We start from the raw sequence: 13,818 nt of genomic DNA, 5'->3' as shown, positions 1-13,818 counted from the left end.
AAAAATTCTAATTTCAGTCATGCTGTATAAATGATCCTTCAATCAGTAAACCTTGTTCAAAAAACTACACTGTAAATCCCTCGAAGAGGAGGAGATGGTTATGAAACAAACTGATAGTTCATATATATATTCTAAAAAAGAACATACACTAACGTAAGAAACTTAAAATTATTTTGGTCCAAAGAAGACAGACATCCTTAATTTGTTGGTAATTTATAGAAATGTATGATACGCTGTTAAGTGTCTTCTACTGTTAAGAATGATTTTCTATGAGTAGACTGGACTTTTGTCCTGAGCAGCAAGCAAGGTTTCTGTAAGGCAAAGTACCTGTGTTTAGATGATTCTGAAACTAGAATACTTAGTTAATTCCCACCTGCATATGAATAGAGCAGTATTTTATTATAATCAAAAGAATAATAACAAAACATCATCAAGAGACTTTTTCTCTGTTAGATTCATTAACTTTTTTTAAAGATTTTATTTATTTGACAGAGAGAGATCACAAGCAGGCAGAAAGGCAGGCAGAGAGAGAGGAGGAAGCAGTCTCCCTGCTGAGCAGAGAGCCCGATGCGGGGCTCGATCCCAGGACCCTGGGATCACAACCTGAACTGAAGGCAGAGGCTTTAACCCACTGAGGACCCAGGTGCCCCGATTCATTAATTTTTTTTTTCTAAGACTGTTTCTAGGAATGTTTCAGGAATTAGAAATTCAGAAATTTCTATCACAGAAATAAAATTGCATTAGAAGTTAAAACTCTTATTTTCTAGAAAATCGACAATTTCAATGAGAGAAAATCTAATGACAGATACCAGTGAGCAGTGTGGTAACTTCACTGGTTCCTCAAAGGGCACTACATGATGAAGGACTTTCGTGTACTTCAATCACCAACGAAAAAAATTAAATTGTTTTCAGCATTTTAATATCCTCTAAAAATAATTCTTTGTAAATAGGTGACTTGTGTATAAAATAAAGGAAAACCCTTTTAAAATCCAGAATATACAAAATGTGCTCAAAAACAGAGCTTTGCACACAAGGCCACTGGTGAAATGAGTGTCTGCTCATCTCATCATTGCTTTCTGGTCACAGCTAAGACCTTCCCTTAACCTGATGGCTCTGCAGTTTCACTACAATGGAGTCTGGATTTTTACCTTAGTATTTTTTATATTGTTTGGGATTTGTTGTGTTTCCTGAGTATGAAGATTTCCCTTCAACAATTCTGGGAAATTCTCCACCCACATCCCTGAAAACATCCCTTCAAAGATATCTCTGTTTGCCTCTAACAGGTACTACAATGTTGCGGTCACTGATTCCCACCTCACAGTGTGTGGTACAAATTAAATTCAATTTACAATCTGCCTACAGAAGGTTGTGATGACCACTTCTCATAGGATGTATCTGCCCCACCACACGGAGCCTAGCCCGGGCGGAACACACTCAGCTGACTCATCGTCCAGGTAGCAGGTGGTTTTCTAGTCCCTTTCGTGACTGCAGTGTCACCCTTCAAGAGTGTGGCTTTTGATCGGATCTGAGGTTGAACTTACTGCCTTGGCTGCGCCCCAAGTTCCTGTTCTTGGGTGACCATTAGCCCCCGAGTCAGGCAGCTTATATGGGCGCAGTCCCCTCCAGAGTCCTTCTTGGCTCCTGAAATGTTCTTTACTCTCTAGGAAGCTTTCCTTTGCATGTGCAATGTTTTACACAGCGTGTCTCCAGCTTTCCTCTTGCCTGATTCATCTAGTCCACAGTTAATCTAAAACTGAACAGCCCTCAACAGTCTCACCATACAGACGAAGACAAGCCATGTATAGATGGGATTGCAAAGAAAATCCAGGAAAGAAACTGTGTAACTAGTCATCATACCGGGTAACCCAAACCTGATTGATTTAGCCCAGGCTGAGGAGGCCAGAGCCCTGGAATTCTCTGGGAATCTGAGGTGGAGCTTGTGCAAAAGTTAATTATTAAGGAACACTTGATGGCTGGTACTCAGGACACACTGTCGCAAAGTGGCCAGAGCTCCCTCTATGGGACCTCAGCAGGGACTGCCGCCCTCGGACAGTTCATTGCTTCTCTCTTGAGCTTTCACTGCAACCTTCTCCAGTGTGACGGGGCCAGCCTCCTCACTCTCCCCAAGGCCCCACACTCAGCCCGCCTCTTCTCTCTCAAGGCTCTCAGTGTGTGATTTCTCCATGGCTGCACTCCATACCCTCTCCCTTCTTCTAAAAACACTGTGAAAAGCTAACTCTTGTAAATGTTAAAAAGATGTGGGACCAGTAGAAATTCTGCCCTCGGTGCTTCCACAAGGAAACAACCGTCCCTTCTTGACTGGCTGTAAGTTCAACCTTATGTAAGAAGTTTTCACGACTTATAAAACAAGTGAAAGTGACAAAAGTCCTGGCAGAAAAGGCCTTGCTGAGCTTGGTGTGCATTGGTGTGATGGGCCCCGGGGGCCTCGGGGAGCGGTGAGCAGACGATTTATTCACCTGGCTGGGGAGGCCAGACAGAACCCCGTTTTTGCCAAGCCAGATCCTTGCTGGGGAAAAACAAAGGTGCTGCAGAAACTGCTGTGAGGCCCTCACAGCCTCTGACCACGGCGGGCCAGGGGTTAAGGCCAGGTCTTGGGCCCTCTGCCAATCATGTAACACTAAATGGAAGTTTCTTTGTGAACAACATCAATAAAAATGCAGTGGATACTCCCAATACTCTATAGGAAAGTGTCCTGCACCCACAGTGCTGTTTAGTTAAGCTAAATAATTTATTTATTTTTTATGGTTGTATGAAACAGTGTCGCAGGTATGGTTTGACTTGGCCATCATCATCTCAACCCAAGTGCAGACTGTTTCATGTGTAAAAACAAAAACAGAACAGAAAACAACCCCACCCCAAACAAACAAACAACCCAACCAAACAAGAAACTAAAACAACAAATCTGAGTGACTTGACTTTGGAAGCAGGCCAAACCTTGTGTCTCTGTATTTCTGATTTTATTCTTTATAAAAAGGGAAAATAAACAGTGAGGTGAAAGATACAAGGATATATTACAGCATGGGTATGTCTGCAGCACCACTGACTGTCAGAGACAGGGCTGGCCACCCCCAAGGCCTTTCTCTGATCAGTTCAGCACATGCAGCTGTAACAGCCAGCACCCAGAGTCCCATGACCTTAGGGTCTCTTCTGGTCCCCAAAGCCCACTTTGCTCATGGTCAGGAGGGGCGGGAGGCCAGGTCAGAAGTCCCAGGAAATGGATGCCCCCCACCCCCAGCAGCCCTCCCACAGTGATGGACAAGTGGGTTTGGGCCAGTTGTTAAGGGGGAAACATGCCTACGTTGAGGCCTTGGCTCCAATAATTAATTACGGCCTTTCATAAGACAGAAAAATGTTGGGAGTAGAGACTCTGCATCTCTATTTTTTTATCTTAAAAACAAACAAACAAACAAAAAAAAGCAGAGGATGCAAATGAACAAAGAATGATGATTAAGTGTCCATTCAGAGTTCTAAAGAACGGGTTAGGAAGGATATACAAGTTCCACAGATCATACACTTTCCAAGGAGCCCATTTTTCCAATAAAACGCTTAAGAAAAGGGACTAGTTGATTCCTTTGATTATTTTTTCTTGTTTGTTTTTTAGGAAACAAACAATTGCTTAGAAATATCTATGGTGTTGGTCAAATGATTCAATTCTAACATCCGGCCTCCGTGCACTAATAAGGTAAACGCCAGATGCAGCCACCGCACTGTTTTGTTAACAAATTACGGCCTAATCTCTATGACTGTGACTTCTAAATCTTTACTCTTCTATTAAAATTAAGGAAGAATGAATCCAAGAGACTTTCCCACCTTGGCCTCACCTTTAAATAAACTGAGTTGAATAAATGTGTCCTATGTATAAATTTAGGGTAAGCAGATTGAAGGCTTATAGACATAAGTAAGCTGGTGCTGCGGCTATAAGGGTGTTTAATTAATCTCTTAAGGCGATAAGCCTCACACAGAATTGACTGAAATGCAGAGTAAAGTAAAGGGAATGCCATGGATTTTAAGAAGTGGTATCATTCAGCTGGGAGAACAAGGTAATTTGAAAGACAGAACAGATGTTAAATATTGATTGAGTGGATGAATACAGAAGTTAGCATATAAATGCCACAAACACAGTATATTAAGATCATTTTGAGGCTTGTAAATGATGAGAGTTTGGCCTTTAACCCACAATCCAATTTTATGCGAATCCTTTACATACCAATGGTTTATAAAGCATTCGGGGGTCTTTCCAGAGGAGGGCTGCTGTGTATTACCTCGAACTACTATTACAAAGCCATGATCATGATATTGAACTGTCTTCAAGCTAGAAGCCTGCAACAGCACACCCAAATATGAATGGTTTTGGTTTTCCTTTTACTTTGAATTTATAAGTCAGCTGGAAATTCCTCTCCTGCTTGTTACCACGTTCCAGAGAATTCTGCGACAGGAGCACAGCAGGCCAGCGTTTGGTGGTGTTGGGGACACAAAGCCCAGTAAATGCTGGAGATGTCCTGTCACTCTCCCCAGTCCTTTGCATCTACAGAAATCCCAAACCCCCAGATGTCCCTCGAATGTTGATTTTTCAGGATGCTTCAAAATATTTTATTATAGATAAAAACTCAAGCTTTAGCTTGTTTAGTTTGTTGAGTTAGTTTACCTCAGTTTCACCAAAAGAAAAATATAAGGCAAAGGGCTTTTGCAAACAGACTGCTGAGTTACAGCCTCCTAAGAAAACAGCAGGACTTTTCCTTCTGGGGGTGTGATTCACAGAGAGAGAGAGGAAAATAAAGAACCCCAGAAGCAAAGGAATGAGGCTACTTGGTGTGAGAAGAGATTCAGGGAGAAGATGGAAGGACAGCGCTCATCAGATGTTTTAAGTGATAGGGGGTCCGCACACACATACACTTGGAGATGGTAGAAATTATAAAACTTTCTAAATAGGACAAACTCATTTTTAGGGAAAAGGGAGTGGAAGAGCATTGCCCATGAAAGGATGGCTGCCTCTCAAAGCAGTGGTATGATCTCTCCGTGGAAGTGCCCAAGGGACTGCTGACTTCTAGTAGAAGATGTACTAGAAGATGTATTAGAAGGGATAGAGGCCTTCTCAGGCATCAAGTCCTTTGTCTGCACCACCAGTGAGTGTCAGAGACATGACTGGCCACCCACTAAGGCTCTTCTCTGACTGGTTCAGCACATGCTGCTGTAATACCTGGTACCGGGAGTTCTGTGACTTTAGGGTCTGCTCTGGTCCCAGAGCCCACTTTGCTCATGGTGGGGAGGGGCAAGAGTCCAGGTTGGAAGTGCCAGGGAGTGGATGCCTTCCTCCCACAGTGACTGACAGGAGCCAGTGCACAAATATTCCAATGCCCTTGCCAGAGAGAGGATTGTGACATGTGTGTTCTATTTACACTAATTTCAAATGACATTTACAATAATCTTCCAGTAATTTACATTAATTTCAAATGAGATTAAGCCTCCGTTACCCACGTGGTAATTTTCGGGATAAATGCACCTTTAATTGACTGAATTTCTCCACTGCCCTTCTAGTGTGTTTTTTACCTCCCAAACTGACTGATTACACATAAATCTTTGTCTTGAGGTCTGCTTCTGCAGAAACCAAACTAAGACAGTCTACAAATAAAAAAGAAATGACGAATGTGGCAGGAAAATTAATAAGGGTACAAAACACTTTTGTTGGCTAACTGTGCCAAGCTTTTCATCCCTATAATGCAACACACATACATCATATTCTGAGTCCCTAACCACTGTCTATAGTCAAAGACTCAAGTTGCATAAAACACCATGCTTTTATTTGGATATCTAAATTTGGTGGGAAAGGTTAAACCTCTTATATAGAGAAATAGGAATGAATCGGTACCTTTATTTAATACCTTCTTTTTATTCCCAACATATGATCTTCCCTTTCATACTGTCTTTATATATCTTAAGAACAACCATTCTTAGTACTGGTCTCTTTCTTCGACTATATTCCAAATGTTAAAAAAAAAAAAAAAAAACAACAACTGCAAAACACCTTCAATTTCATCCCTTCAGAACAAAGATGGTAGATCACTTTGTATACACCTCTCTACACTGAAGGCCCTATTAGTGATGTGATTTGAATGTGGTTGTAAAACAATGACGGAAAACTAAGTGCTGAAATTCAGGTATTTATTTCTTGCTTCAGGACTCATCTCATCATGGTAACTGCCAAGAGCTACAGAAAAGCACAGTGGAGAGCATATCCTTCTCTCTCTGCCTATTATGGTGGTTCCAGAATTCTACGTCCACAGAGCTTGAATAATGATTCTCATCATGCTAATGATGACCATCTCTTAGCAAAGATCCATTCTGATTTAACAGCATTTTAATTTAGTGATTGAAAATATTTGCAAAGAGGCACAGAGGTTCTATGGAATTTGTAATTATGAATGTGAAATGCACATAATAGCTTGAAAGAACCAGTGAGTGCCCTGCTTTTAACTAAAGAGATATTTTCTAAGAAGCAATATAAAAAATAATTCTAATGAGATATAGGTGGAGGGGGTAATCCTTTGCTTTTTCATAAACAAACACATTAAATAGGTACAGTCATTAAGTAATGAAGCTGGGACTCCAGCCCAGATGTTTTGACTATAATTTGTGTGTGTGTGTGTATATATACATATACATATATATATATATATATATGTTTTAATTATACACCATTGCCTTCCCTAGGCCACAGCAATCAGAAAAATGGTTTAATTTTGGCCAATTTTTATATATTTTTCATAAGCAGAAAATGAATAACAGATATTTATGACAGTGACTTTATCATATTAGATAGTTCATGAATGCCAAACGTGTTGATGAGAAAAACCAGCTTTTTCATAATGAAGTAAATTCCTTTTCTTCAACTAATCTCCTGTTTGAACATATTGCTTATTTGAATAACATCATATATGCAAGGTTTCCCCAGTCCCATTCTGCAGCAGACTGGGACACGGCCACACAGATGGAGAGCGAGCAGGTAAAATTTAACATATCCAAGTTTAGTTGTGCAAGTTCTTTATATATCCACAAGAAAGCCAATTAGCAGGAAAGCTTAAATAACTTGGATTCAGTTTTATATGGCTTGTACTTTACCAGATGTGTATCTAAAATGATAGTTGAGGTATACAGCCTACCTTTACTGTAAATCCAACTCAATCCAATAGATAATTCTACTCACAGGACAAGCTCAAAGTGACCAATTAAATGTTCACCTATGTACAGTACAGTTTTAAGTACATTCTATGGTGTTCTTTTTAAGAACAGGAATTCCTTAAGTGGTTAACTTTCTATTAATCAGAATATTTCATGTCCCTAATTGGACAGGTCATCAATGGATAAACATCTATTCATGGGTTACAAAGAAAACTTAAGGGCCTGGTGGGGTTGGTGGTGATGGGAATAGAAGTTATCTTCAAAGGTCATGTATTGCCACACGTTTCCAAGGGACAGATAATTATGAGGGGACGTCTGAATTATATGTCAACTATGTTTGAACATGGCTTGCAGAAGCACCGTGTGAAGGCACTGTTTATGGGATGGACGACCTCTAAGATCCACCCAACCAGAGAATCTCTAACACTGTGACTTTGTAGTGTAGGGAACTGTATGAGACACTTTCTGTGGCTCCTGTTAACATGTTCCCCCCACTATCCCCTTGATTTTATATTTCTTTTCCTTATCATATGTATTTGAAATATTATCATCAGAGCATTCCTTCCTCCCTCATTTTCCTTAATTCAAAACTTCCTTTATTTTCTTGGAATCATTTTATTTTCCTGTATTTTCTAGGCAAATAAAATGCAAAGAAGTGACTGCACAGAGAGAGAGAGAGAGAGAGAGAAATAGAGAGAGAGAGATTCTGTAGACACTTTTGCAGGGAACACCAGGTTAAATAAGGTTTGAGGTTGCTTTGCTATAGGAATTTTTAGAGACTTTAATATGCTAATGTACATGGAAATCCCAGGAGCCAGATAGAGCATGCCGCTCTAGAGAACAGTTTTAAAAGGTTGTTTAAGGACATCTTTCCTATAGCTTTACTCTGTACTCACTACTTTCCTTAACTTTCACAACCATTTCACACTTTAATTGCTTTAGTGGTGTTTTCTTACTTCTCTTCAGTGTCAATCATCTTTACCCACAATAATGAGTCAGTTCAACCATTTGAGGCGTACTGAAGGTATGTTCTGTCCATAGTAATTGTGGCAGCACCTTGCTATTTAATAACGTCAGCTAGTAACTTTTTGGTCATGAGTTCTAAAATTTGCCTGTTCATAATTCCACTCAACAGATAAAATTGTGGTTAAATATAGAAGACAAAAGACCCCAGAGTCACTCTCCTTACTTTTATTTCAGGAGAATGTTTTCTTGGCTGTTAAGCTTACTTGTTTTATTTCCAACAGCTCAGTGCTACAGGACCATGTTCCTATGAAGTGGATTCAGAGTGAGGACAAAGCAGAGCCCCTATCTTCATACACAAGTAAAATCTTTTCTATGTAAACTCTTTACCTTTGTTCAATTGACTAACTCAGAAATTATTTGAAAAAACAAGCAAATGAAAGGTTATATATAACTAAGAGAAACAAAGCAGGAATAATATGCATGTTCCTAAAAAAGGAGATTCTCTACTTGGTGTTGGTATGTTGTATGTGCCTAGCAAGCTCACTGTGCAGGTATTTTATTCCTACAAAGACTGTTATTCATAACTAATAACACCACTAAAATTCACCAAAGGAGATTTCCCCCTCCTTTTTTTTTTTAAACCTTAGGTCAGTTAAACTTCTCAAAATATTAACAAAAGTAATGGTGATTATGAATCTCTAAATTAAGTGCCTATCGTGATGCTTGGCAAAGTAGACATTAATAAATACCTTTAAGAATTTCTCATGATCCCTACTTGGCATTACGTATTTACTTGTTTATTTTGTGTCTCCCTCATTAAAATACAGGCTTCATGGAGCAGGGACTTCAGGGATCTTGGAGACTGCCTGGTTGTTGACAAGCCTTCAGTAAGTATCTGTTATGTAGATTCCAAATAGATGAAATGAAATACTGGTATACATGAGACATGAAAAATGAAGACTAAGAACCACTACTCACTTGGCACACTACTAGTCAGTAATCCACCCCCCTTTCAGCCCATTCTCTGAGTTGTCACAAGAATTATTGTTCTTAAAATATGAATTGATCAGATCATGTCTAAAAATACCCAATGGCATCAAAATGTTACGAGGAATATAAAACTGAGGAGACCCTACAGGGCTCTCTGTAATCTGTCTTCAATTTGCCCGGAGCATCTTCTCATTTCCCCTGTAGCTAATGTTCCCAAACATGCATTTGCTTTCCCCAAACATGTGGCTCCAACCCAGGGCTCTGCTCTCCCACTGCCATCTGCCCTGAATGCCCGGTCCCAGCGTTTCTTCCGGGGGAATTCTGACTCATCTTTCAGTAATGTGCTTTATTACGCCTGTCTGCATGGTGCTACATTATTTGCTTGTGTTCCTCTCTTTTCCTTTACATTTGAAATTCCTTCAAGGGATGGACTACAATTGATTTAACTTTATACACAGTGCTCGGAAATTGGTAGGTACTGAATAAATGAGCAAATGGTTGAATGCTATGTACATGCATAAGAAAGGAAAATGGTAGGGTGCGGTGGGCAGACACAATAAGATGAGTTTCTTTGTGCTACCGGCAAGATATTTATACTATTATGTCATTATAGTATATTAAAATATTTGACCTTCAAATTTACATTATGATAACAATCAGCCAAAATAACCACACAATTAACTGAAAGAACAAAATTCAAAACGTATTTTTCCAGTATAGATTTTGTGGTTGTGAAGGAGAAGACAAAGGGTAAGTACAGAGACAGCATAAACCTGGACTTGGAAGAACATAAGAATCATGGGGTATACATGTGACTCTAGGGGGTAGAAAAAACCAAACAAACCTTAAAAAAAATAAAAACTCACTATGTACAATCTTGATCTTTCTTCCATTTACCAGTGATCATGTGGAATTTATTCTCCCTCTTTTTTTCTTTTCTTTTTTTTTTGTAAAAAGTACACCATTTAAATTTCCTTCCATAATCATCTTAATCTTGGCACTAGTTGTATAGGAGTTCAGAGAAAATCTAGATGATCACTAGGGAAGTTGTGTACAATCATGGGGAGGGTTCAGAATGGATTTGTGTTATTACCTTTCTAACCAAATCACACTGATTAAGAAGATGAGTCCCTTCATTCATTAGCAGGGAAGGCACTCTACCACCGAACTGTTGACTCTAAACACTCCAGAGTTTATAAAGCGTGGTTATATTTGTGTTTACAAGACTCAGAAGAGCGCCCTCAAAGGTATAGTTGGCTGCGTTGCTTCCTGTTAATCTCACTGCCTTTTAAATATTTAAAGAGTAGATGAAATAAATTATGAAGTTATCCTCTATTTTCTACTTAATAAGAGGTATTACTTGCCTTTCTCTAAACTACAGTAGGTAAGTCTATGCAGCTGCTTTCTATTTAAGGCTAGAAAAACTAACTTATTTCTCTAAAATTGTCAAGCAGATTGTCCTTTTTTCAAAAGAAACTGAGTTTTTGAATGTTTGTGTCAACAACAATAATGGAAATTATTCTAAGCAGTATTCTTGGCGCATCAACCAGAACAAATTTAGTTGAACACAATCAATGCCTAGAATCCACAATTCTTCCAAGAAAAAAGTACTAGCATTCTCACAACCATATTTTCCTTCCTCTTCAAAAAACTTACATCCTTTGCTTTCTTTACTTTTCCCTTTTTTTAATTTTTTTAAACTTTGTAAGAAAATGAGGAATTCCTGCAACCGTGGTTACGGTTGCTAAGAGTCAGTCAATTAGAGAGCCCTTTCTAACTCCCACCAAATTCCATTTGCACTAGTCTGACTGAGATCTGTAAAGATGTTTCTGTTTTCTATGAAAACAACAAACCCAGTGCATTGTGATGGGATTTGCGCATTCAAATCAGTTCAGCTAAAAAGTAAGATCAAAGAAGTAAACTTCCTGGTTTTAAACATAACCTTCTGTCTTTTAAGTTTCCCCTTACTTCGTTGCAGCTCCTGACTGAGCAGAGCTCAAGATGACAAAGCAGCTTTATAAGGAGGCAATTCAGCAAGCTTTGCCAAGTGCCCCTGTGCGGGAAATTGCTGATAGGATTTCTCTGCTGTAGTAATTTCTTTGAGTGCCCGGTTTGTTCCCACTGCATCTCACTCACTGTTACATTAATATATGGAAATGAAACTTTTGTGCTTTTTCAGCCAATACAACAAACACCAGAAAACCTTGATTTCCCACCATCGTTGGCGGGGGAGGTCTTCTGGACAAGAAAGCTTCTCAGGGAATGGAGGGCTTACTTCCAGAACCTTAAAGGGCTTCTGGCTGCTCGTCCTTGAAACACAGAAACAAGATGCCACCTGCCTGTGTCTTCAAATGAAGCTCATTGAGATTGACTTTGATTTATTCAACAATTATTTTTGATACCCGTTCATATCACTGGGGATATACTGGTAAAGTAAGTACAGACCCTGCTCTGAGGGAGATACGAGTTCCACAAGAAAGACAGGTAGCTAAACACAATAGGAGGAATCCATATGCTGGCTACCTCGAGTCTTTGCAGCATTATCTTTGATTATTGCTCAGCTCCCATTTCTGCCTTTGCCCCCCAGCCAATTTTTATCACACGGAAGGAGTGTCCTCCTTCTGGGCTATTCCAGAACTCTTTGCCTTTTAGGTTGTTTCCGTCTGGACTATCCTTACCCCTCCACACTGTTCCCGGGAAAATGCAATGCGTTTTCAACGCGTCTGTTTTCCCTGTGAGGCCTGCCTGGATTATACTGAGTCACCACATTCCCTGAGTTCCTGACACCTGCTATAATGTTTCTGATTCAGAAGCCATCAAGAACTGCGTGGACGGCCACTCCGCACTCCACTTCTGAGCTCCCAACTTGGGTGTATGCGCGCCCAGTGCAGGGCGCGCATACACCCAAGTTGATGAGCTCTGCTCATCTTCGCACAGCGCCCTTGTGCCTGGAATGATATCCGGCACACAGGTGTTGAATGGGGGCATCAGAAATAAACTGCGGACCGTCCTGTCTCCGCTGCTGTCGTAATGCACGCGGCTTCGTCCTTCCAGACACCATTCAAATAATCAAAGCCATTTTCCCCTGTGATGAGGCCCTTTCTGTAGTGACTATTCCTCATGACTGAAGCTAGCTTTCCTTGTCTCTGTGCTTCTTTTGGTCTCCTCTGTCTCTTGTACTTTTGTTTTTAAGGATTTTCTTTTGGGGGCGGGGTGCTAGTGTGAGGAAAAAAAAATGACCCTATGGTTATCAGAAAGTAAACAGAATGTTCCTTTCCTTCTAGATAATGACTCAACCAATGACGGCATATGGGGGCAGGCTCTTTTTAATGCTTTATTCAAAGTCAGAGATGTTTTTGGAAGTGGAGGTAGATTTAGTGTAGTCATTTATGTTAGAGATGTCTGAAAATGTACAAATACAGATTCTAGATAAACAGACATTATCTGGGGCCATACATTTGGCAAGCTGCCAAATATCCATCTGCACCCGACGTCTCACTCAATGGAACTAGCCAGGAAGGCAGCCTTAGACTTAGATTAAGTGGGACCTTGTGCACTTTTCACCACTTCGGTGCAAGTGACCACATTTCCGTGTGTGAGAAATTTCCCTCTTTCCAACTGATTGTGCCCCGAGGCAGGATTATTGGTTTCCTCTGGTGAGGCAATAAACCTCTGAGAGGTCACTGTGGTTTTTAGGCTTTTCTTATTAATTTGCAACAGATGGGAAGGTCGCTGGTTTTGCCAATTATCTGAGTCCCACTGAGTCTAATGGAAACCCCAGTTTCCCTTTTATAAAGCAGAAGGGGGAATATTGCTGAAAGAGGCACCAATTACGTTTGAGATGTGCAATAAACAGGCAGTTCGAGATGCCTATAAGCCACTTTCTCAGCTCTTTGGTTAACAGCTGTTTCATCCTGCAAGGTTAGTCCCTGTCATCTTCTCTCGACATGGACTTGGTAGGGCTCCTTACATATACCCATGGCGTGTTCCAGGGCCGGTAGAGTTCCAGGTCTCCCCTGAATGCCTCTGATACCATAATGTATTCAGTAAGAACCGTACTCGTAACAAAATCCCCAAGGCATTATGAACTCCTTGATCACTTTCTACGTACCATGTTTCTCAAGGAAAGAATGCGTTTTAGCAGGATTTTAGCAAATGCTTTTGGTTTAAACCTTAGTTAGCCAGAGAAGAGTTCCTAATCAGAAGAGAAAATGCCTCTGTTTTGCTCATCACTTTATCTTCAGCAGGGCCTGGCGCCACACCTGAAGGGGGCAGTCAACAAATATTCATAGGATGAATCAATGTACAGAAAGGGCGACCTGACTAAGCTTTTACTCTATGCTTCCTTTCAAGGTGAATCCCATGTGTAAAAATTATAACTGCTTCAGGATCAAATGCAACGATCAGGAAGTTTTTACTGGAAATAGCGTTATTGACTTCTAGAGCGATCAAGATTTTCTAAGATCATCTTGGTCTAATGCTCCTTATTCAGAGTAAAGAGAAGTAGAATCACAAACATTAAATCATTCCATTTACTTTTTAAAAATAAACAATGGAAGATTTCTTATTCATTTCTTCAAAAGTGAAAATATTCACCTCTTTTGGAAAGATTATAATTTGGGGGATATAAGCCCACTGAGCAAAGAAAAGAGGTAGCAGAGAGTA

General features: G+C 40.1%; 1 protein-coding gene across 1 annotated transcript in view; it reads right to left on the bottom strand.

Moving 5' to 3' along the window:
- The window catches only part of GRIA4 (glutamate ionotropic receptor AMPA type subunit 4), a 241,782-nt gene that overhangs the window by 97,906 nt on the left and 130,058 nt on the right, over positions 1–13,818 (bottom strand). The gene's annotated exons all lie outside the window — the stretch shown is intronic.

The sequence above is a fragment of the Lontra canadensis genome, unplaced genomic scaffold, assembly GCF_010015895.1.
Source record: "Lontra canadensis isolate GAN:19392208 unplaced genomic scaffold, GSC_riverotter_1.0 scaffold104, whole genome shotgun sequence".
In the NCBI taxonomy this organism is placed as follows: Eukaryota; Metazoa; Chordata; class Mammalia; order Carnivora; family Mustelidae; genus Lontra; species Lontra canadensis.
The sequence above is the reverse complement of the archived record's forward strand: the minus strand, read 5'-3'. Positions and strand labels throughout refer to the sequence as shown.